The sequence below is a fragment of the Sus scrofa genome, chromosome 13, assembly GCF_054392235.1.
Source record: "Sus scrofa isolate SSC_HxYL_T2T_F1_AM1 chromosome 13, Sscrofa_HxYL_maternal_Yorkshire_Landrace_v2.0, whole genome shotgun sequence".
Lineage (NCBI taxonomy): Eukaryota > Metazoa > Chordata > Mammalia > Artiodactyla > Suidae > Sus > Sus scrofa.
In genome coordinates, this window is record NC_139395.1 from 5,196,236 (window position 1) to 5,222,985 (window position 26,750).

Sequence of the window (26,750 nt, forward strand, 5' to 3'; positions counted from 1 at the left end):
TCAATGACGCTGCATGGAATCCACTGCATTCAAAAGGGATGGTTTGGGCCATGCTGCGTAAACTCCACTGCATTCAATCGGGATGCATTGGGCCTCTCTGCATGGACTCCACAGCATTACATCTGGCTGCATGGACTCCACTGCATTATATCTCGCTGCATGGAATCCTCTGCATTCAATGACGCTGCATGGAATCCACTGCATTCAATCGGGATGCATTTTACCAGGCTGCATGGAATCCACTGCATTCAATCGGGATGCATTGGGCCTCACTGCATGGACTCCACTGCATTCAATCGGGATCCATTGCACCACAATGAATGGAATCCTCTGCATTCAATGACGCTACATGTAATCCACTGCTACCAATCGGGATGCATTTTACCAGGCTTCATGGAATGCACTGCATTCAATCACGCTGCATGGAATCCACTGCTTTCAATCGGGATTCATTTTACCACGCTGCATGGATTACACTGCATTCAATCACAATGCATGGAATCCACTGCATTCCATCGGGATCCATTGCGCCACAATGCATGGAATCCTCTGCATTCAATGAAGCTGCATGGAATCCACTGCATTAAATCTCGCTGCATGGAATCCTCTGCATTCAATAACGCTACATGGAATCCAGTGCGCTCAATCAGGATGCATTTTACAACGCTGCATGTATTACAATGCATTCAATCACAATGCATGGAATCCACTGCATTCAATCGGGATGCTTTCAGCCATGCTGCATAAAATCCACTACATTCAATTGGGATGCATTGGGTCTCACTGCATGGACTCCACCGCATAAAATCGGGATCCATTGCGCAACAATGCATGGAATCCTCTGCATTCAATGACGCTGCATTGAATCCACTGCATTCAATCGGGATGCTTTGGGCCATTCTGCATAAACTCCACTGCATTCAATAGGGTTCCCTTTCTTCATGCTGCATGGAATACACTGATATCAATCACGCTGCATGGAATCCACTGCATTCAATCAGGAGGCATTTTACCAAGCTGCATGGAATCCACTGCATTTAATCACGCTGCATGGAATCCACTGCATTCAATCAGGATGCATTTTTCCAGGGTGCATGGAATCCACTGCATTCAATAATGCTGCAGGAAACCACTGCATTCTATCATGCTGCATGGAATCCACTGCATTAAATAGGGTTCCATTTCTTCACCCTGCATGGAATCCACTGCATTCAATCACGCTGCATGTAAACCACTGCATTCAATCGGGATGCATTTAACCAGGCTGCATGGAATCCATGCATTCATCACGCTGCATGGACGCCACTGCATACAATCGGGATCCATTGCGCCACAAGGCATGGAATACTCTGCATTCAATCGGGATGCTTTGGGCCATGCTGCATAAAATCTACTGCATTCAATCATGCTGCATGAAATCCACTGCATTGAATGACGCTGCATAAAATCCACTGCATTCAATAGGGTTCCATTTCTTCACACTTCATGGAATACTGCATTCAATCACGCTGAATGGAATCCACTGCATTCAATCGGGATGAATTTTACAACCCTGAATGGAGTACACTGCATTCAATCACAATGCATGAAATCTACTGCATTCAATCGGGATGCTTTGGGCCATGCCTCATAAAATCCACTGAATTCAATCGGGATGCCTTGGGCCTCGCTGCATGGACTCCACTGCATACAATCAGGATCCATTGCGCCACAATGCATGGAATCCTCGCATTCATTGACGCTGCATGTAATCCACTGTATTCAATCGGGATGCTTTGGGCCATGCTGCATAAAATCCACTGCATTCAATCATGCTTCATGGAATCCACTGCACTCAATCATGCTGCATAAAATCCACTGCATACAATAGGGTTCCATAACTTCACACTGTATGGAATAAACTTCATTCCATCACACTGCATGGAATCCACCGCATTCAATCGGGATGCATTTTACCACACTGCATGGATTACACTGCATTCAATCGCAATGCATAGAATCCACTGCATTCAATTGGGATGCATTTTACCATATTGCATGGAGTTCACTGCATTCAATCATGCTACACGTAATCCACTGCATTCAATCAGGATGCTTTGGGCCATGCTGCATAAAATCCACTGCATTCAATCATGCTGCACGTAATCCACTGCATTCAATCGGGATGCATTTTACCAGGCTGCCTGGAATCCATGCATTCATCACACTGCATGGACTCCACTGCATACAATCGGGATCCATTGCGCCACAATGCATGGAATACTCTGCATTCAATGATGCTCCATGGACTCCACTGCATTCAATCAGGATGCTTTGGGCCATGCTGCATAAAATCCACTGCATTCAATCATGCTGCATGGAATCCACTGCATTCAATCATGCTGCATAATATCCACTGCATTCAAAATGTTCCATTTCTTCACGCTGCATGGAATCCACTGCATTCAATCGGGATGCATTTTACCTCGCTGCATGGAGGACACTGCATTCAATCTCAATGCATGGAATCCACTGCATTCCATCGGGATGTTTTGGACCATGCTGCAAAAAATCCACTGCAATCAATCAGCATGCATTGGGCCTCGCTGCATGGACTCCACTGCATACAATCGGGATCCATTGCGCCACAATGCATGGAATCCTCTGCATTCAATGATGCTGCATGGAATCCACTGCATTCCATCGGGATGCATTTTACCACACTGCATGGAGTACACTGCATTCAATCACAATGGATGGAATCCAATGCATTCAATCGGGATGCTTTGGGCCATGCTGCAGAAAATCCACTGCATTCAATGACGCTGCATGGAATCGACTGCATTCAATCATGCTGCATATAACCCACTGCTTACAATAGGGTTCAATTTCTTCACGCTGCATGGAATCCACTGCATTCAATCACGCTGCATGGAATCCACTGCATTCCATCGGGATGCATGTTCCCACGCTGCATGGAGTACACTGCATTCAATCAAAATGCATGGAATCCACTGCATTCAATCGGGATGCTTTGGGCCATGCTGCATACAATCCACTGCATTCAATCGGGATGCATTGGGCCTCACTGCATGGACTCCACTGCATATAATCGGGATCCATTACACCACAATGCATGGAATCATCTGCATTCAATGACGCTGCATGGAATCCACTTCATTCAATCGGGATGCATTTTACCAGGCTGCATGGAATCCATGCATTCATCACGCTGCATGGACTCCACTGCATACAATCGGGATCCATTGCGCCACAATGCATGGAATCCTCTGCATTCAATCAGGATGCTTTGGGCCATGCTGCATAAAATCCACTGCATTCAATCATGCTCCATTAAATCCACTGCATTCAATCAGGCTGCATAAAATACACTGCATTCAATAGGGTTCCATTACTTCACACTTCATGGAATACAGTGCATTCAATCACGCTTCATGGAATCCACTGCATTCAATCGGGATTCATTTTACCACGCTGCATGGAGTTCACTGCATTCAATCACAATGCATGGAATCCACTGCATTCAATCGGGATGCTTTGGGCCATGCCTCATAAAATCCACTGCATTCAATCGTGATGCCTTGGGCCTCGCTGCATGGACTCCACTGCATACAATCAGGATCCATTGCGCCACAATGCATGGAATCCTCGCATTCATTGACGCTTCATGGAATCCACTGTATTCAATCGGGATGCTTTGGGCCATGCTGCATAAAATCCACTGCATTCAATCATGCGTCAGGGAATCCACTGCACTCAATCATGCTGCATAAAATCCACTGCCTACAATAATGTTCCATAACTTCACACTGTATGGAATACACTTCATTCCATCACGCTGCATGGAATCCACTGCATTTAATCGGGATGCATTTTACCACACTGCATGGATTACACTGCATTCAATCATGCTGCAGGGAATCCACTGCATTCAATCGGGATGCTTTGGGCCATGCTACATACAATCCACTGCATTCAATCGGGATGCATTGGGCCTCACTGCATGGACTCCACTGCATACAATCGGGATCCATTGCGCCACAATGCATGGAATCCTCTGAATTCAATGACGCTGCATGGAATCCACTGCATTCAATCGGAATGCTTTGGGCCATGCTGTATAAAATCCACTGCATCAATCATGCTGCATGGAATCTACTGCATTCAATCATGCTGCATAATATTCACTGCATTCAATAGTGTACCTTTTCTTCACACTGCATGGAATACACTGCATTCAATCACGCTGCATGGAATAAACTGCATTCAATTGGGATGCATTTAACCACACTGCATGGATTACACTGCATTCAATGACGCTGCATGGAATCCACTGCATTCAATCGGGATGCTTTGGGGCATGCTTCATGAAATCCACTGCATTCAATCATGCTGCATGGAATCCACTGCATTCAATAGGGTTCCATTTCTTCACGCTGAATGGAATACAGTGCATGAAATCACGCTCCATGGACTCCACTGCATACAATCTGGATCCATTGAGCCACAATGAATGGAATCCTCTGTGTTCAATGACGCTGCCTGGAATCCACTGCGGTGAATCAGGATGCTTTGGGCAATGCCGCATATAATCTACTGCATTCAATTGGGAAGCATTTGGCCTCGCTGCATTGACTCCACTTGATAAAATCGGGATCCATTGCGCCACAATGCATGGAATCCTCTGAATTCAATGATGCTGCATTGAATCCACTGCAATCAATCAGGATGCTTTGGGCCAGGCTGCATAAAATCCACTGCATGCAATCAGGCTGCATGGAATCCACTGCATTCAATAGGGTTCCATTGCTTCACGCTGCATGGAATCCACTGCATTCAATCACGCTGCATGGAATCCACTGCATTCAATCGGGATGCATTTTACCACGCTGAATGGAGTACACTGCATTCAATCACAATGCATGGAATCCACTGCATTGAATCGGGATGCTTTGGGCCATGCTGCATAAAATCCACTGCATTCAATCATGCTGCATAAAATCCACTGCAGTCAATAGGGTTCCATTTCTTCACACTACATGGAATACACTGCATTCAATCACGCTGTATGGAATAAACTGCATTCAATCCGGATGCATTTAACCACGCTGCATGGATTACACTTCATTCAATCACAATGCATGGAATCCACTGCATTCTATCAGGATGCTTTGGGCCATGCTGCATAAAATCCACTGCATTCAATAGGGTTCCATTTCTTCACGCTGCATGGAATCTACTGCATTCAATAGGGTTCCATTTCTTCACGCTGCATGGAATACACTGCATTCAATCAGGATGCATGGAATCGACTCCATTCAATCAGGATGCATTATACAACGCTGCATGGATTACCCTGCATTCAATCACAATGCATGGAATCCACTCCATTCAATCGGGATGCTTTGGGCCATGCTGCAGAAAATCCACTGCATTCAATCGGGATGCATTGGGACTCGCTGCATAGACTCCACTGCATATAATCTGGATCCATTGCACCACAATGCATGGAATGCTCTGCATTCAATGTCGCTGCATGGAATCCACTGCATTCAATCGGGATGCTTTGGGCCATGCCTCATAAAATCCACTGCATTCAATCATGCTGCATGGATTCCACTGCATTCAATCATGCTGCATAAAATCCAATGCATTCAATAGGGTTCCATTTCTTCACACTGCATGGACTTCACTGCATTCAATCACTCTGCATGAAATTCACTGCATTAGATCTGGATGCATTTTACCACGCTGCATGGATTACACTGCATTCAATGACGCTGCATGGAATCCACTGCATTCAATCGGGATGCTTTGGGCCATGCTGCATAAAATCCACTGCATTCAATCGGGGTGCATTGGGCCTCGCTGCATGGACTTCACTGCATTCAATTTGTATCCATTGCCCCACAATGCATGGAATCCTCTGCATTCAACGACACTGCATGGAATCCACTGCATTCAATCATGCTGCCTAAAATCCACTGCATTCAATAGGGTTCCATTTCTTCACGCTGCATGAATCCACTGCATTCAAACACGCTGCATGGAATCCACTGCATTCAATCGGGATGCATTGCGCCACAATGCATGGAATCCTCTGCATTCAATGACGCTGCATGGAATCCACTGCATTCAATCGGGATGCTTTGGGCCATGCTGCATAAAATCCACTGCATTCAATCATGCTGCATGGAATCCACTGCATTCAATCATGCTGCATAAAATTCACTGCATTCAATAGGGTTTCATTTTTTCATGCTGCATGGAATCCACTGCATTCAATCATGCTGCATGGAATCCAATGCATTCCATTGGGATGCATTTTACCAGGCTGCATTGAATTCACTGCATTCAATCAACATGCACGGAATCCACTGCATTCAATCGGGATTCATTTTAAAAGGCCGCATGGAATCTAGTGCATTCAATCAGGAACCATTGCGCCTTGATGCATGGAATTAGTGCATTCAATGAGAATCAATTGCACCACACTGCATGAAATCCACTGACTCAATCGGGATGTTTTGGGCCATGCTGCATAAAATCCACTGCATTCAACGGGATGCATTGGGCCTCGCTGAATGGACTCCACTGCATACAATCGGGATCCATTGCGCCAAAATGCAAGGAATCCTCTGCATTCAATGGCGCTGCATGGAATCCACTGCATTCAATCGGGATGCATTTTACCACGCTGCATGGATTACACTGCATTCAATCACAATGCATGGAATCCACGGCATTCAATTGGGATCCATTGCGCCACAATGCATGGAATCCTCTGCATTCAATGACGCTGCATGGAATCCACTGCATTCAAAAGGGATGGTTTGGGCCATGCTGCGTAAAATCCACTGCATTCAATCGGGATGCATTGGGCCTCTCTGCATGGACTCCACAGCATTACATCTGGCTGCATGGACTCCACTGCATTATATCTCGCTGCATGGAATCCTCTGCATTCAATGACGCTGCATGGAATCCACTGCATTCAATCGGGATGCATTTTACCAGGCTGCATGGACTCCACTGCATTCAATCGGGATGCATTGGGCCTCACTGCATGGACTCCACTGCATTCAATCGGGATCCATTGCACCACAATGAATGGAATCCTCTGCATTCAATGACGCTACATGTAATCCACTGCTACCAATCGGGATGCATTTTACCAGGCTTCATGGAATGCACTGCATTCAATCACGCTGCATGGAATCCACTGATTTCAATCGGGATTCATTTTACCACGCTGCATGGATTACACTGCATTCAATCACAATGCATGGAATCCACTGCATTCCATCGGGATCCATTGCGCCACAATGCATGGAATCCTCTGCATTCAATGAAGCTGCATGGAATCCACTGCATTCAATCGGGATGCTTTGGGCCAGGCTGAATAAAATACACCACATTCAATCGGGATGCATGGGCCTCGCTGCATGGACTCCACTGCATTAAATCTCACTGCATGGAATCCTCTGCATTCAATAACGCTACATGGAATCCACTGCGCTCAATCAGGATGCATTTTACAACGCTGCATGTATTACAATGCATTCAATCACAATGCATGGAATCCACTGCATTCAATCGGGATGCTTTCAGCCATGCTGCATAAAATCCACTACATTCAATTGGGATGCATTGGGTCTCACTGCATGGACTCCACCGCATAAAATCGGGATCCATTGCGCAACAATGCATGGAATCCTCTGCATTCAATGACGCTGCATGGAATCCACTGCATTCAATCGGGATGCTTTGGGCCATTCTGCATAAACTCCACTGCATTCAATAGGGTTCCCTTTCTTCATGCTGCATGGAATACACTGATATCAATCACGCTGCATGGAATCCACTGCATTCAATCAGGAGGCATTTTACCAAGCTGCATGGAATCCACTGCATTTAATCACGCTGCATGGAATCCACTGCATTCAATCAGGATGCATTTTTCCAGGGTGCATGGAATCCACTGCATTCAATAATGCTGCAGGAAACCACTGCATTCTATCATGCTGCATGGAATCCACTGCATTAAATAGGGTTCCATTTCTTCACCCTGCATGGAATCCACTGCATTCAATCACGCTGCATGTAAACCACTGCATTCAATCGGGATGCATTTAACCAGGCTGCATGGAATCCATGCATTCATCACGCTGCATGGACGCCACTGCATACAATCGGGATCCATTGCGCCACAAGGCATGGAATACTCTGCATTCAATCGGGATGCTTTGGGCCATGCTGCATAAAATCTACTGCATTCAATCATGCTGCATGAAATCCACTGCATTGAATGACGCTGCATAAAATCCACTGCATTCAATAGGGTTCCATTTCTTCACACTTCATGGAATACTGCATTCAATCACGCTGAATGGAATCCACTGCATTCAATCGGGATGAATTTTACAACCCTGAATGGAGTACACTGCATTCAATCACAATGCATGAAATCTACTGCATTCAATCGGGATGCTTTGGGCCATGCCTCATAAAATCCACTGAATTCAATCGGGATGCCTTGGGCCTCGCTGCATGGACTCCACTGCATACAATCAGGATCCATTGCGCCACAATGCATGGAATCCTCGCATTCATTGACGCTGCATGTAATCCACTGTATTCAATCGGGATGCTTTGGGCCATGCTGCATAAAATCCACTGCATTCAATCATGCTTCATGGAATCCACTGCACTCAATCATGCTGCATAAAATCCACTGCATACAATAGGGTTCCATAACTTCACACTGTATGGAATAAACTTCATTCCATCACACTGCATGGAATCCACCGCATTCAATCGGGATGCATTTTACCACACTGCATGGATTACACTGCATTCAATCGCAATGCATAGAATCCACTGCATTCAATTGGGATGCATTTTACCATATTGCATGGAGTTCACTGCATTCAATCATGCTCCACGTAATCCACTGCATTCAATCAGGATGCTTTGGGCCATGCTGCATAAAATCCACTGCATTCAATCTTGCTTTTTGAATCCACTGCATTCAGTAATGCTGCATAAAATCCACTGCATTCAATAGGGTTCCATTTCTTCACACTGCATGGACTTCACTGCATTCAATCACGCTGCATGGAATAAACTGCATTCAATCGGGATGCATTTAACCACGCTGCATGGATTACACTGCATTCAATGACGCTGCATGGAATCCACTGCATTCAATCGGGATGCTTTGGGGCATGCTTCATGAAATCCACTGCATTCAATCATGCTGCATGGAATCCACTGCATTCAATAGGGTTCCATTTCTTCACGCTGAATGGAATACAGTGCATGCAATCACGCTCCATGGACTCCACTGCATACAATCTGGATCCATTGAGCCACAATGAATGGAATCCTCTGTGTTCAATGACGCTGCCTGGAATCCACTGCGGTGAATCAGGATGCTTTGGGCAATGCCGCATATAATCTACTGCATTCAATTGGGAAGCATTTGGCCTCGCTGCATTGACTCCACTTGATAAAATCGGGATCCATTGCGCCACAATGCATGGAATCCTCTGAATTCAATGACGCTGCATGGAATCCACTGCAATCAATCGGGATGCTTTGGGCCAGGCTGCATAAAATCCACTGCATGCAATCAGGCTGCATGGAATCCACTGCATTCAATAGGGTTCCATTGCTTCATGCTGCATGGAATCCACTGCATTCAATCACGCTGCATGGAATCCACTGCATTCAATCGGGATGCATTTTACCACGCTGAATGGAGTACACTGCATTCAATCACAATGCATGGAATCCACTGCATTCAATCGGGATGCTTTGGGCCATGCTGCAGAAAATCCACTGCATTCAATCGGGATGCATTGGGACTCGCTGCATAGACTCCACTGCATATAATCTGGATCCATTGCACCACAATGCATGGAATGCTCTGCATTCAATGTCGCTGCATGGAATCCACTGCATTCAATCGGGATGCTTTGGGCCATGCCTCATAAAATCCACTGCATTCAATCATGCTGCATGGATTCCACTGCATTCAATCATGCTGCATAAAATCCAATGCATTCAATAGGGTTCCATTTCTTCACACTGCATGGACTTCACTGCATTCAATCACTCTGCATGAAATTCACTGCATTAGATCTGGATGCATTTTACCACGCTGCATGGATTACACTGCATTCAATGACGCTGCATGGAATCCACTGCATTCAATCGGGATGCTTTGGGCCATGCTGCATAAAATCCACTGCATTCAATCGGGGTGCATTGGGCCTCGCTGCATGGACTTCACTGCATTCAATTTGTATCCATTGCCCCACAATGCATGGAATCCTCTGCATTCAACGACACTGCATGGAATCCACTGCATTCAATCATGCTGCCTAAAATCCACTGCATTCAATAGGGTTCCATTTCTTCACGCTGCATGAATCCACTGCATTCAAACACGCTGCATGGACTCCACTGCATTCAATCGGGATGCATTGCGCCACAATGCATGGAATCCTCTGCATTCAATGACGCTGCATGGAATCCACTGCATTCAATCGGGATGCTTTGGGCCATGCTGCATAAAATCCACTGCATTCAATCATGCTGCATGGAATCCACTGCATTCAATCATGCTGCATAAAATTCACTGCATTCAATAGGGTTTCATTTTTTCATGCTGCATGGAATCCACTGCATTCAATCATGCTGCATGGAATCCAATGCATTCCATTGGGATGCATTTTACCAGGCTGCATTGAATTCACTGCATTCAATCAACATGCACGGAATCCACTGCATTCAATCGGGATTCATTTTAAAAGGCCGCATGGAATCTAGTGCATTCAATCAGGAACCATTGCGCCTTGATGCATGGAATTAGTGCATTCAATGAGAATCAATTGCACCACACTGCATGAAATCCACTGACTCAATCGGGATGTTTTGGGCCATGCTGCATAAAATCCACTGCATTCAACGGGATGCATTGGGCCTCGCTGAATGGACTCCACTGCATACAATCGGGATCCATTGCGCCAAAATGCAAGGAATCCTCTGCATTCAATGGCGCTGCATGGAATCCACTGCATTCAATCGGGATGCATTTTACCACGCTGCATGGATTACACTGCATTCAATCACAATGCATGGAATCCACGGCATTCAATTGGGATCCATTGCGCCACAAGGCATGGAATACTCTGCATTCAATCGGGATGCTTTGGGCCATGCTGCATAAAATCTACTGCATTCAATCATGCTGCATGAAATCCACTGCATTGAATGACGCTGCATAAAATCCACTGCATTCAATAGGGTTCCATTTCTTCACACTTCATGGAATACTGCATTCAATCACGCTGAATGGAATCCACTGCATTCAATCGGGATGAATTTTACAACCCTGAATGGAGTACACTGCATTCAATCACAATGCATGAAATCGACTGCATTCAATCGGGATGCTTTGGGCCATGCCTCATAAAATCCACTGAATTCAATCGGGATGCCTTGGGCCTCGCTGCATGGACTCCACTGCATACAATCAGGATCCATTGCGCCACAATGCATGGAATCCTCGCATTCATTGACGCTGCATGTAATCCACTGTATTCAATCGGGATGCTTTGGGCCATGCTGCATAAAATCCACTGCATTCAATCATGCTTCATGGAATCCACTGCACTCAATCATGCTGCATAAAATCCACTGCATACAATAGGGTTCCATAACTTCACACTGTATGGAATAAACTTCATTCCATCACACTGCATGGAATCCACCGCATTCAATCGGGATGCATTTTACCACACTGCATGGATTACACTGCATTCAATCGCAATGCATAGAATCCACTGCATTCAATTGGGATGCATTTTACCATATTGCATGGAGTTCACTGCATTCAATCATGCTCCACGTAATCCACTGCATTCAATCAGGATGCTTTGGGCCATGCTGCATAAAATCCACTGCATTCAATCATGCTGCACGTAATCCACTGCATTCAATCGGGATGCATTTTACCAGGCTGCCTGGAATCCATGCATTCATCACACTGCATGGACTCCACTGCATACAATCGGGATCCATTGCGCCACAATGCATGGAATACTCTGCATTCAATGATGCTCCATGGACTCCACTGCATTCAATCAGGATGCTTTGGGCCATGCTGCATAAAATCCACTGCATTCAATCATGCTGCATGGAATCCACTGCATTCAATCATGCTGCATAATATCCACTGCATTCAAAATGTTCCATTTCTTCACGCTGCATGGAATCCACTGCATTCAATCGGGATGCATTTTACCTCGCTGCATGGAGGACACTGCATTCAATCTCAATGCATGGAATCCACTGCATTCCATCGGGATGTTTTGGACCATGCTGCAAAAAATCCACTGCAATCAATCAGCATGCATTGGGCCTCGCTGCATGGACTCCACTGCATACAATCGGGATCCATTGCGCCACAATGCATGGAATCCTCTGCATTCAATGATGCTGCATGGAATCCACTGCATTCCATCGGGATGCATTTTACCACACTGCATGGAGTACACTGCATTCAATCACAATGGATGGAATCCAATGCATTCAATCGGGATGCTTTGGGCCATGCTGCAGAAAATCCACTGCATTCAATGACGCTGCATGGAATCGACTGCATTCAATCATGCTGCATATAATCCACTGCTTACAATAGGGTTCAATTTCTTCACGCTGCATGGAATCCACTGCATTCAATCACGCTGCATGGAATCCACTGCATTCCATCGGGATGCATGTTCCCACGCTGCATGGAGTACACTGCATTCAATCAAAATGCATGGAATCCACTGCATTCAATCGGGATGCTTTGGGCCATGCTGCATACAATCCACTGCATTCAATCGGGATGCATTGGGCCTCACTGCATGGACTCCACTGCATATAATCGGGATCCATTACACCACAATGCATGGAATCATCTGCATTCAATGACGCTGCATGGAATCCACTGCATTCAATCGGGATGCATTTTACCAGGCTGCATGGAATCCATGCATTCATCACGCTGCATGGACTCCACTGCATACAATCGGGATCCATTGCGCCACAATGCATGGAATCCTCTGCGTTCAATCAGGATGCTTTGGGCCATGCTGTATAAAATCCACTGCATTCAATCATGCTTCATGGAATCCACTGCACTCAATCATACTGCATAAAATCCACTGCCTACAATAATGTTCCATAACTTCACACTGTATGGAATACACTTCATTCCATCACGCTGCATGGAATCCACTGCATTTAATCGGGATGCATTTTACCACGCTGCATGGATTACACTGCATTCAATCATGCTGCAGGGAATCCACTGCATTCAATCGGGATGCTTTGGGCCATGCTGCATAAAATCCACTGCATTCAATCGGGATGCATTGGGCCTCACTGCATGGACTACACTGCATACAATCGGGATCCATTGCGCCACAATGCATGGAATCCTCTGCATTCAATGACGCTGCATGGAATCCACTGCATTCAATCGGAATGCTTTGGGCCATGCTGTATAAAATCCACTGCATCAATCATGCTGCATGGAATACACTGCATTCAATCACGCTGCATGGAATAAACTGCATTCAATCGGGATGCATTTAACCACGCTGCATGGATTACACTGCATTCAATGACGCTGCATGGAATCCACTGCATTCAATCGGGATGCTTTGGGGCATGCTTCATGAAATCCACTGCATTCAATCATGCTGCATGGAATCCACTGCATTCAATAGGGTTCCATTTCTTCACGCTGAATGGAATACAGTGCATGCAATCACGCTCCATGGACTCCACTGCATACAATCTGGATCCATTGAGCCACAATGAATGGAATCCTCTGTGTTCAATGACGCTGCCTGGAATCCACTGCGGTGAATCAGGATGCTTTGGGCAATGCCGCATATAATCTACTGCATTCAATTGGGAAGCATTTGGCCTCGCTGCATTGACTCCACTTGATAAAATCGGGATCCATTGCGCCACAATGCATGGAATCCTCTGAATTCAATGACGCTGCATGGAATCCACTGCAATCAATCGGGATGCTTTGGGCCAGGCTGCATAAAATCCACTGCATGCAATCAGGCTGCATGGAATCCACTGCATTCAATAGGGTTCCATTGCTTCATGCTGCATGGAATCCACTGCATTCAATCACGCTGCATGGAATCCACTGCATTCAATCGGGATGCATTTTACCACGCTGAATGGAGTACACTGCATTCAATCACAATGCATGGAATCCACTGCATTCAATCGGGATGCTTTGGGCCATGCTGCAGAAAATCCACTGCATTCAATCGGGATGCATTGGGACTCGCTGCATAGACTCCACTGCATATAATCTGGATCCATTGCACCACAATGCATGGAATGCTCTGCATTCAATGTCGCTGCATGGAATCCACTGCATTCAATCGGGATGCTTTGGGCCATGCCTCATAAAATCCACTGCATTCAATCATGCTGCATGGATTCCACTGCATTCAATCATGCTGCATAAAATCCAATGCATTCAATAGGGTTCCATTTCTTCACACTGCATGGACTTCACTGCATTCAATCACTCTGCATGAAATTCACTGCATTAGATCTGGATGCATTTTACCACGCTGCATGGATTACACTGCATTCAATGACGCTGCATGGAATCCACTGCATTCAATCGGGATGCTTTGGGCCATGCTGCATAAAATCCACTGCATTCAATCGGGGTGCATTGGGCCTCGCTGCATGGAATTCACTGCATTCAATTTGTATCCATTGCCCCACAATGCATGGAATCCTCTGCATTCAACGACACTGCATGGAATCCACTGCATTCAATCATGCTGCCTAAAATCCACTGCATTCAATAGGGTTCCATTTCTTCACGCTGCATGAATCCACTGCATTCAAACACGCTGCATGGACTCCACTGCATTCAATCGGGATGCATTGCGCCACAATGCATGGAATCCTCTGCATTCAATCACGCTGCATGGAATCCACTGCATTCAATCGGGATGCTTTGGGCCATGCTGCATAAAATCCACTGCATTCAATCATGCTGCATGGAATCCACTGCATTCAATCATGCTGCATAAAATTCACTGCATTCAATAGGGTTTCATTTTTTCATGCTGCATGGAATCCACTGCATTCAATCATGCTGCATGGAATCCAATGCATTCCATTGGGATGCATTTTACCAGGCTGCATTGAATTCACTGCATTCAATCAACATGCACGGAATCCACTGCATTCAATCGGGATTCATTTTAAAAGGCCGCATGGAATCTAGTGCATTCAATCAGGAACCATTGCGCCTTGATGCATGGAATTAGTGCATTCAATGAGAATCAATTGCACCACACTGCATGAAATCCACTGACTCAATCGGGATGTTTTGGGCCATGCTGCATAAAATCCACTGCATTCAACGGGATGCATTGGGCCTCGCTGAATGGACTCCACTGCATACAATCGGGATCCATTGCGCCAAAATGCAAGGAATCCTCTGCATTCAATGGCGCTGCATGGAATCCACTGCATTCAATCGGGATGCATTTTACCACGCTGCATGGATTACACTGCATTCAATCACAATGCATGGAATCCACTGCATTCAATTGGGATCCATTGCGCCACAATACATGGAATCCTCTGCATTCAATGACGCTGCATGGAATCCACTGCGTTCAAAAGGGATGGTTTGGGCCATGCTGCGTAAAATCCACTGCATTCAATCGGGATGCATTGGGCCTCTCTGCATGGACTCCACAGCATTACATCTGGCTGCATGGACTCCACTGCATTATATCTCGCTGCATGGAATCCTCTGCATTCAATGACGCTGCATGGAATCCACTGCATTCAATCGGGATGCATTTTACCAGGCTGCATGGAATCCACTGCATTCAATCGGGATGCATTGGGCCTCACTGCATGGACTCCACTGCATTCAATCGGGATCCATTGCACCACAATGAATGGAATCCTCTGCATTCAATGACGCTACATGTAATCCATTGCTACCAATTGGGATGCATTTTACCAGGCTTCATGGAATGCACTGCATTCAATCACAATGCATGGAATCCACTGCATTCCATCGGGATCCATTGCGCCACAATGCATGGAATCCTCTGCATTCAATGAAGCTGCATGGAATCCACTGCATTCAATCGGGATGCTTTGGGCCAGGCTGAATAAAATACACCACATTCAATCGGGATGCATGGGCCTCGCTGCATGGACTACAGTGCATTAAATCTCACTGCATGAAATCCTCTGTATTCAATAACGCTACATGGAATCCACTGCGCTCAATCAGGATGCATTTTACAACGCTGCATGTATTACAATTCATTCAATCACAATGCATGGAATCCACTGCATTCAATCGGGATGCTTTCAGCCATGCTGCATAAAATCCACTACATTCAATTGGGATGCATTGGGTCTCACTGCATGGACTCCACCGCATAAAATCGGGATCCATTGCGCAACAATGCATGGAATCCTCTGCATTCAATGACGCTGCATGGAATCCACTGCATTCAATCGGGATGTTTTGGGCCATTCTGCATAAACTCCACTGCATTCAATAGGGTTCCCTTTCTTCATGCTGCATGGAATACACTGATATCAATCACGCTGCATGGAATCCACTGCATTCAATCAGGAGGCATTTTACCAAGCTGCATGGAATCCACTGCATTTAATCACGCTGCATGGAATCCACTGCATTCAATCAGGATGCATTTTTCCAGGGTGCATGGAATCCACTGCATTCAATAATGCTGCAGGAAACCACTGCATTCTATCATGCTGCATGGAATCCACTGCATTAAATAGGGTTCCATTTCTTCACCCTGCATGGAATCCACTGCATTCAATCACGCTGCATGTAAACCACTGCATTCAATCGGGATGCATTTAACCAGGCTGCATGGAATCCATGCATTCATCACGCTGCATGGACGCCACTGCATACAATCGGGATCCATTGCGCCACAAGGCATGGAATACTCTGCATTCAATCGGGATGCTTTGGGCCATGCTGCATAAAATCTACTGCATTCAATCATGCTGCATGAAATCCACTGCATTGAATGACGCTGCATAAAATCCACTGCATTCAATAGGGTTCCATTTCTTCACACTTCATGGAATACTGCATTCAATCACGCTGAATGGAATCCACTGCATTCAATCGGGATGAATTTTACAACCCTGAATGGAGTACACTGCATTCAATCACAATGCATGAAATCTACTGCATTCAATCGGGATGCTTTGGGCCATGCCTCATAAAATCCACTGAATTCAATCGGGATGCCTTGGGCCTCGCTGCATGGACTCCACTGCATACAATCAGGATCCATTGCGCCACAATGCATGGAATCCTCGCATTCATTGACGCTGCATGTAATCCACTGTATTCAATCGGGATGCTTTGGGCCATGCTGCATAAAATCCACTGCATTCAATCATGCTTCATGGAATCCACTGCACTCAATCATGCTGCATAAAATCCACTGCATACAATAGGGTTCCATAACTTCACACTGTATGGAATAAACTTCATTCCATCACACTGCATGGAATCCACTGCATTCAATCGGGATGCATTTTACCACACTGCATGGATTACACTGCATTCAATAGCAATGCATAGAATCCACTGCATTCAATTGGGATGCATTTTACCATATTGCATGGAGTTCACTGCATTCAATCATGCTACACGTAATCCACTGCATTCAATCAGGATGCTTTGGGCCATGCTGCATAAAATCCACTGCATTCAATCATGCTGCACGTAATCCACAGCATTCAATCGGGATGCATTTTACCAGGCTGCCTGGAATCCATGCATTCATCACACTGCATGGACTCCACTGCATACAATCGGGATCCATTGCGCCACAAAGCATGGAATACTCTGCATTCAATGATGCTCCATGGACTCCACTGCATTCAATCAGGATGCTTTGGGCCATGCTGCATAAAATCCACTGCATTCAATCATGCTGCATGGAATCCACTGCATTCAATCATGCTGCATAATATCCACTGCATTCAAAATGTTCCATTTCTTCACGCTGCATGGAATCCACTGCATTCAATCGGGATGCATTTTACCTCGCTGCATGGAGTACACTGCATTCAATCTCAATGCATGGAATCCACTGCATTCAATCGGGATGCTTTGGGCCATGCTGCAAAAAATCCACTGCAATCAATCAGGATGCATTGGGCCTCGCTGCATGGACTCCACTGCATACAATCGGGATCCATTGCGCCACAATGCATGGAATCCTCTGCATTCAATGATGCTGCATGGAATCCACTGCATTCCATCGGGATGCATTTTACCACACTGCATGGAGTACACTGCATTCAATCACAATGGATGGAATCCAATGCATTCAATCGGGATGCTTTGGGCCATGCTGCAGAAAATCCACTGCATTCAATCGGGATGCACTGGGCCTCGCTGCATGGACTCCACTGCATTCAATTGGTATCCATTGCGCTGCAATGCATGGAATCCTCTGCATTCAATCACGCTGCATGGAATCCACTGCATTCAATCTGGATGCTTTGGGGCATGCTTCATGAAATGCACTGCATTCAATCATACTGCATGGAATGCACTGCACTCCATCATGCTGCATAAAATCCACTGCATTCAATAGGGTTCCATTTCTTCACACTGCAGGGAATACAATGCATTCAATCGGGATGCTTTTTAACACTCTGAATGGATTACACTGCTGCATAATGGATTACACTGCTGCAAACATGCTGCATATAATCCACTGCATTCAATCGGGATGATTTGGGCCATGCTGCATAAAATCCACTGCATTCCATCGGGATGCATTGGGCCTCGCTGCATGGACTCCACTGCATAAAATCGGGATCCATTGCGCCACAATGCATGGAATCTTCTGCATTCATTGATGCTGCATGGAATCCACTGCATTCAATTGGGATGCTTTGGGCCATGCTGCATATAATCCAGTGCATTCAATCGGGATGAATTTGGCCTCGCTCCATTGACTCCACTGCATACAATAAGGATCAATTGCAACACAATGCATGGAATCCTCTGAATTCAATGACGCTGCATGGAATCCACTGCAATCAATCGGGATGCTTTGGGCCATGCTGCATAAAATCCACTGCATGCAATCATGCTGCATGGAATCCACTGCATTCAATAGGGTTCCATTGCTTCATGCTGCATGGAATCCACTGCATTCAATCACGCTGCATGGAATCCACTGCATTCAATCGGGATGCATTTTACCACGCTGAATGGAGTACACTGCATTCAATCACAATGCATGGAATCCACTGCATTGCATCGGGATGCTTTGGGCCATGCTGCATAAAATCCTCTGCATTCAATCATGCTGCATAAAATCCACTGCAGTCAATAGGGTTCCATTTCTTCACACTACATGGAATACACTGCATTCAATCACGCTGTATGGAATAAACTGCATTCAATCCGGATGCATTTAACCACGCTGCATGGATTACACTTCATTCAATCACAATGCATGGAATCCACTGCATTCTATCAGGATGCTTTGGGCCATGTTGCATAAAATCCACTGCATTCAATAGGGTTCCATTTCTTCACGCTGCATGGAATCTACTGCATTCAATCAGGATGCATGGAATCGACTCCATTCAATCAGGATGCATTATACAACGCTGCATGGATTAACCTGCATTCAATCACAATGCATGGAATCCACTCCATTCAATCGGGATGCTTTGGGCCATGCTGCAGAAAATCCACTGCATTCAATCGGGATGCATTGGGACTCGCTGCATAGACTCCACTGCATATAATCTGGATCCATTGCACCACAATGCATGGAATGCTCTGCATTCAATGTTGCTGCATGGAATCCACTGCATTCAATCGGGATGCTTTGGGCCATGCTGCATAAAATCCACTGCATTCAATCATGCTGCATGGAATCCACTGCATTCAATCATGCTGCATAAAATCCAATGCATTCAATAGTGTTCCATTTCTTCACACTGCATGGACCTCACTGCATTCAATCACTCTGCATGAAATTCACTGCATTAGATCTGGATGCATTTTACCACGCTGCATGGATTACACTGCATTCAATGACGCTGCATGGAATCCACTGCATTCAATCGGGATGCTTTGGGCCATGCTGCATAAAATCCACTGCATTCAATCGGGGTGCATTGGGCCTCGCTGCATGGACTTCACTGCATTCAATTTGTATCCATTGCCCCACAATGCATGGAATCCTCTGCATTCAACGACACTGCATGGAATCCACTGCATTCAATCATGCTGCCTAAAATCCACTGCATTCAATAGGGTTCCATTTCTTCACGCTGCATGAATCCACTGCATTCAAACACGCTGCATGGAATCCACTGCATTCAATCGGGATGCTTTGGGCCATGCTGCATAAAATCCACTGCATTCAATCATGCTGCATATAATCCACTGCTTACAATAGGGTTCAATTTCTTCACGCTGCAAGGATTACACTTCATTCAATCATAATGCATGGAATCCAATGCATTCAATCGGGATGCTTTGGGCCATGCTGCATATAATCCACTGCATTTAATCGGGATGCATTGGGCCACGCTGCATGGACCCCACTGCATAAAATCGGGATCCATTGCGCCAAAATACGAGGAATCATCTGCATTTAATGACGCTGCATCGAATCCACTGCATTCGATCGGGATCCATTTTACCACGCAGCGTGGATTACACTGCTTTCAATCACAATGCATGGAATCCACTGTATTCAATCGGGATGCTTTGGGCCATACTGCATAAAATCCACTGCATTCAATCTTGCTGCATGGAATCCAATGCATTCAATCATGCTGCATAAAATCCATGCATTCAAGAGGGTTCCAATTCTTCACACTGCATGGAATCCACTGCATTCAATCACATTGCCTGGAATCCACTGCATTCAATCGGGATGCATTTTACCACGCTGCATATATTACACTGCATTGAATTGCAATGCATAGAATTCACTGCATTCAATCGGGAAGCATTTTACACCACTGCATGGAATCCACTGCATTTAATCACGCTACATGTAATCCATGGAATTTAATCGGGATTCATTTTACTAAGCTGTATGTCATTGACTGCATTTAATCACACTGCATGGAATCCACTGCATTCAATTGGGATTCATTTTACAAGGCTGCATGGAGTTGACTGCATTCAATCACAATACATGGAATCCACTGCATTCAATCGGGATGCTTTGGGCCATGCTGCATAAAATCCACTGCATTCAATTGGGTTCCATGTCTTCACTCTGCATGGAATACACTGCATTCAATCACGCTGCATGGAATCCCCTGCATTCAATCGGGATGCATTCTACCTTGCTGCATGGAGTTCACTGCATCCAATCACAATGCATGGAATCCACTGCATTCAATCGGGATGCTTTGGGCCATGCTGCATAAAATCCACTGCATTCAATCATGCTGCATGGAATCCACTGCATTCAATCGGGATGCATTTTACCACGCTGCATGGATTACACTTCATTCAATCACAATGCATGGAATCCACTGCATTCTATCGGGATGCTTTGGGCCATGCTGCATATAATCCACTTCATTTAATCGGGATGCTTTGGGCCATGCTGCATAAAATCCACTGCATTCAATCATGCTGCATGGAATCCACTGCATTCAATCGGGATGCAATTTACCACGCTGAATGGAGTACACTGCATTCAATCATGCTGCATGGATTCCCCTGCATTCAATCGGGATGCTTTGGATCATGCTGCAAAAAAATCCACTGCATTCAATCGGGATGCATTGGGCCTCGCTGCATGGACTCCAGTGCATACAGTCGGGATCCATTGCACCACAATGCATGGAATCCTCTGCATTCAATGACGCTGCATGGAATCCACTGCATTCAATCGGGATGCCTTGGGCCATGCCTCATAAAATCCACTTCATTCAATGACGCTGCATGGAATCGACTGCATTCAATCATGCTGCATATAATCCACTGCTTACAATAGGGTTCAATTTCTTCACGCTGCATGGAATCCACTGCATTCAATCACGCTGCATGGAATCCACTGCATTCCATCGGGATGCATGTTCCCACGCTGCATGGAGTACACAGCATTCAATCAAAATGCATGGAATCCACTGCATTCAATCGGGATGCTTTGGCCCGTGCTGCATACAATCCACTGCATTCAATCGGGATGCATTGGGCCTCACTGCATGGACTCCACTGCATATAATCGGGATCCATTACACCACAATGCATGGAATCATCTGCATTCAATGACGCTGCATGGAATCCACTGCATTCAATCGGGATGCATTTTACCAGGCTGCATGGAGTACACTGCATTCATCACGCTGCATGGACTCCCCTGCATACAATCGGGATCCATTGCGCCACAATGCATGGAATACTATGCATTCAATAATGCTCCATGGACTCCACTGCATTCAATCAGGATGCTTTGGGCCATGCTGCATAAAATCCACTGCATTCAATCATGCTCCATTAAATCCACTGCATTCAATCAGGCTGCATAAAATACACTGCATTCAATAGGGTTCCATTACTTCACACTTCATGGAATACAGTGCATTCAATCACGCTTCATGGAATCCACTGCATTCAATCGGGATTCATTTTACCACGCTGCATGGAGTTCACTGCATTCAATCACAATGCATGGAATCCACTGCATTCAATCGGGATGCTTTGGGCCATGCCTCATAAAATCCACTGCATTCAATCGTGATGCCTTGGGCCTCGCTGCATGGACTCCACTGCATACAATCAGGATCCATTGCGCCACAATGCTTGGAATCCTCGCATTCATTGAGGCTTCATGGAATCCACTGTATTCAATCGGGATGCTTTGGGCCATGCTGCATAAAATCCACTGCATTCAATCATGCTTCATGGAATCCACTGCACTCAATCATGCTGCATAAAATCCACTGCCTACAATAATGTTCCATAACTTCACACTGTATGGAATACACATCATTCCATCATGCTGCATGGAATCCACTGCATTTAATCGGGATGTTTTGGGCCATGCTGCATATAATCCACTGCATTCAATCGGGATGCATTGGGCCTCACTGCATGGACTGCACTGCATACAATCGGGATCCATTGCGCCACAATGCATGGAATCCTCTGCATTCAATGACGCTGCATGGAATCCACTGCATTCAATCGGTATGCTTTGGGCCATGCTGTATAAAATCCACTGCATCAATCATGCTGCATGGAATCTACTGCATTCAATCATGCTGCATAATATTCACTGCATTCAATAGTGTACCTTTTCTTCACACTGCATGGAATACACTGCATTCAATCACGCTGCATGGAATAAACTGCATTCAATCGGGATGCATTTAACCACGCTGCATGGATTACACTGCATTCAATGACGCTGCATGGAATCCACTGCATTCAATCGGGATGCTTTGGGGCATGCTTCATGAAATCCACTGCATTCAATCATGCTGCATGGAATCCACTGCATTCAATAGGGTTCCATTTCTTCACGCTGAATGGAATACAGTGCATGCAATCACGCTCTATGGACTCCACTGCATACAATCTGGATCCATTGAGCCACAATGAATGGAATCCTCTGTGTTCAATGACGCTGCATGGAATCCACTGCGGTGAATCAGGATGCTTTGGGCCATGCCGCATATAATCTACTGCATTCAATTGGGAAGCATTTGGCCTCGCAGCATTGACTCCACTTGATAAAATCGGGATCCATTGCGCCACAATGCATGGAATCCTCTGAATTCAATGACGCTGCATGGAATCCACTGCAATCAATCGGGATGCTTTGGGCCATGCTGCATAAAATCCACTGCATTCAATCATGCTGCATGGAATCCACTGCATTCAATCGGGATGCATTTTAACACGCTGCAAGGATTACACTTCATTCAATCACAATGCATGGAATCCAATGCATTCAATCGGGATGCTTTGGGCCATGCTGCATATAATCCACTGCATTTAATCGGGATGCATTGGGCCACGCTGCATGGACCCCACTGCATAAAATCGGGATCCATTGCGCCAAAATACGAGGAATCATCTGCATTTAATGACGCTGCATCGAATCCACTGCATTCGATCGGGATCCATTTTACCACGCAGCGTGGATTACACTGCTTTCAATCACAATGCATGGAATCCACTGTATTCAATCGGGATGCTTTGGGCCATACTGCATAAAATCCACTGCATTCAATCTTGCTGCATGGAATCCAATGCATTCAATCATGCTGCATAAAATCCATGCATTCAAGAGGGTTCCAATTCTTCACACTGCATGGAATCCACTGCATTCCATCACATTGCCTGGAATCCACTGCATTCAATCGGGATGCATTTTACCACGCTGCATATATTACACTGCATTGAATTGCAATGCATAGAATTCACTGCATTCAATCGGGAAGCATTTTACACCACTGCATGGAATCCACTGCATTTAATCACGCTACATGTAATCCATGGAATTTAATCGGGATTCATTTTACTAAGCTGTATGTCATTGACTGCATTTAATCACACTGCATGGAATCCACTGCATTCAATTGGGATTCATTTTACAAGGCTGCATGGAGTTGACTGCATTCAATCACAATACATGGAATCCACTGCATTCAATCGGGATGCTTTGGGCCATGCTGCATAAAATCCACTGCATTCAATTGGGTTCCATGTCTTCACTCTGCATGGAATACACTGCATTCAATCACGCTGCATGGAATCCCCTGCATTCAATCGGGATGCATTCTACCTTGCTGCATGGAGTTCACTGCATCCAATCACAATGCATGGAATCCACTGCATTCAATCGGGATGCTTTGGGCCATGCTGCATAAAATCCACTGCATTCAATCATGCTGCATAGAATCCACTGCATTCAATCGGGATGCATTTTACCACGCTGCATGGATTACACTTCATTCAATCACAATGCATGGAATCCACTGCATTCTATCGGGATGCTTTGGGCCATGCTGCATATAATCCACTTCATTTAATCGGGATGCTTTGGGCCATGCTGCATAAAATCCACTGCATTCAATCATGCTGCATGGAATCCACTGCATTCAATCGGGATGCAATTTACCACGCTGAATGGAGTACACTGCATTCAATCATGCTGCATGGATTCCCCTGCATTCAATCGGGATGCTTTGGATCATGCTGCAAAAAAATCCACTGCATTCAATCGGGATGCATTGGGCCTCGCTGCATGGACTCCAGTGCATACAGTCGGGATCCATTGCACCACAATGCATGGAATCCTCTGCATTCAATGACGCTGCATGGAATCCACTGCATTCAATCGGGATGCCTTGGGCCATGCCTCATAAAATCCACTTCATTCAATGACGCTGCATGGAATCGACTGCATTCAATCATGCTGCATATAATCCACTGCTTACAATAGGGTTCAATTTCTTCACGCTGCATGGAATCCACTGCATTCAATCACGCTGCATGGAATCCACTGCATTCCATCGGGATGCATGTTCCCACGCTGCATGGAGTACACTGCATTCAATCAAAATGCATGGAATCCACTGCATTCAATCGGGATGCTTTGGGCCATGCTGCATACAATCCACTGCATTCAATCGGGATGCATTGGGCCTCACTGCATGGACTCCACTGCATATAATCGGGATCCATTACACCACAATGCATGGAATCATCTGCATTCAATGACGCTGCATGGAATCCACTGCATTCAATCGGGATTCATTTTACCAGGCTGCATGGAATCCATGCATTCATCACGCTGCATGGACTCCACTGCATACAATCGGGATCCATTGCGCCACAATGCATGGAATACTCTGCATTCAATAATGCTCCATGGACTCCACTGCATTCAATCAGGATGCTTTGGGCCATGCTGCATAAAATCCACTGCATTCAATCATGCTCCATTAAATCCACTGCATTCAATCAGGCTGCATAAAATACACTGCATTCAATAGGGTTCCATTACTTCACACTTCATGGAATACAGTGCATTCAATCACGCTTCATGGAATCCACTGCATTCAATCGGGATTCATTTTACCACGCTGCATGGAGTTCACTGCATTCAATCACAATGCATGGAATCCACTGCATTCAATCGGGATGCTTTGGGCCATGCCTCATAAAATCCACTGCATTCAATCGTGATGCCTTGGGCCTCGCTGCATGGACTCCACTGCATACAATCAGGATCCATTGCGCCACAATGCTTGGAATCCTCGCATTCATTGAGGCTTCATGGAATCCACTGTATTCAATCGGGATGCTTTGGGCCATGCTGCATAAAATCCACTGCATTCAATCATGCTTCATGGAATCCACTGCACTCAATCATGCTGCATAAAATCCACTGCCTACAATAATGTTCCATAACTTCACACTGTATGGAATACACTTCATTCCATCATGCTGCATGGAATCCACTGCATTTAATCGGGATGTTTTGGGCCATGCTGCATATAATCCACTGCATTCAATCGGGATGCATTGGGCCTCACTGCATGGACTCCACTGCATACAATCGGGATCCATTGCGCCACAATGCATGGAATCCTCTGCA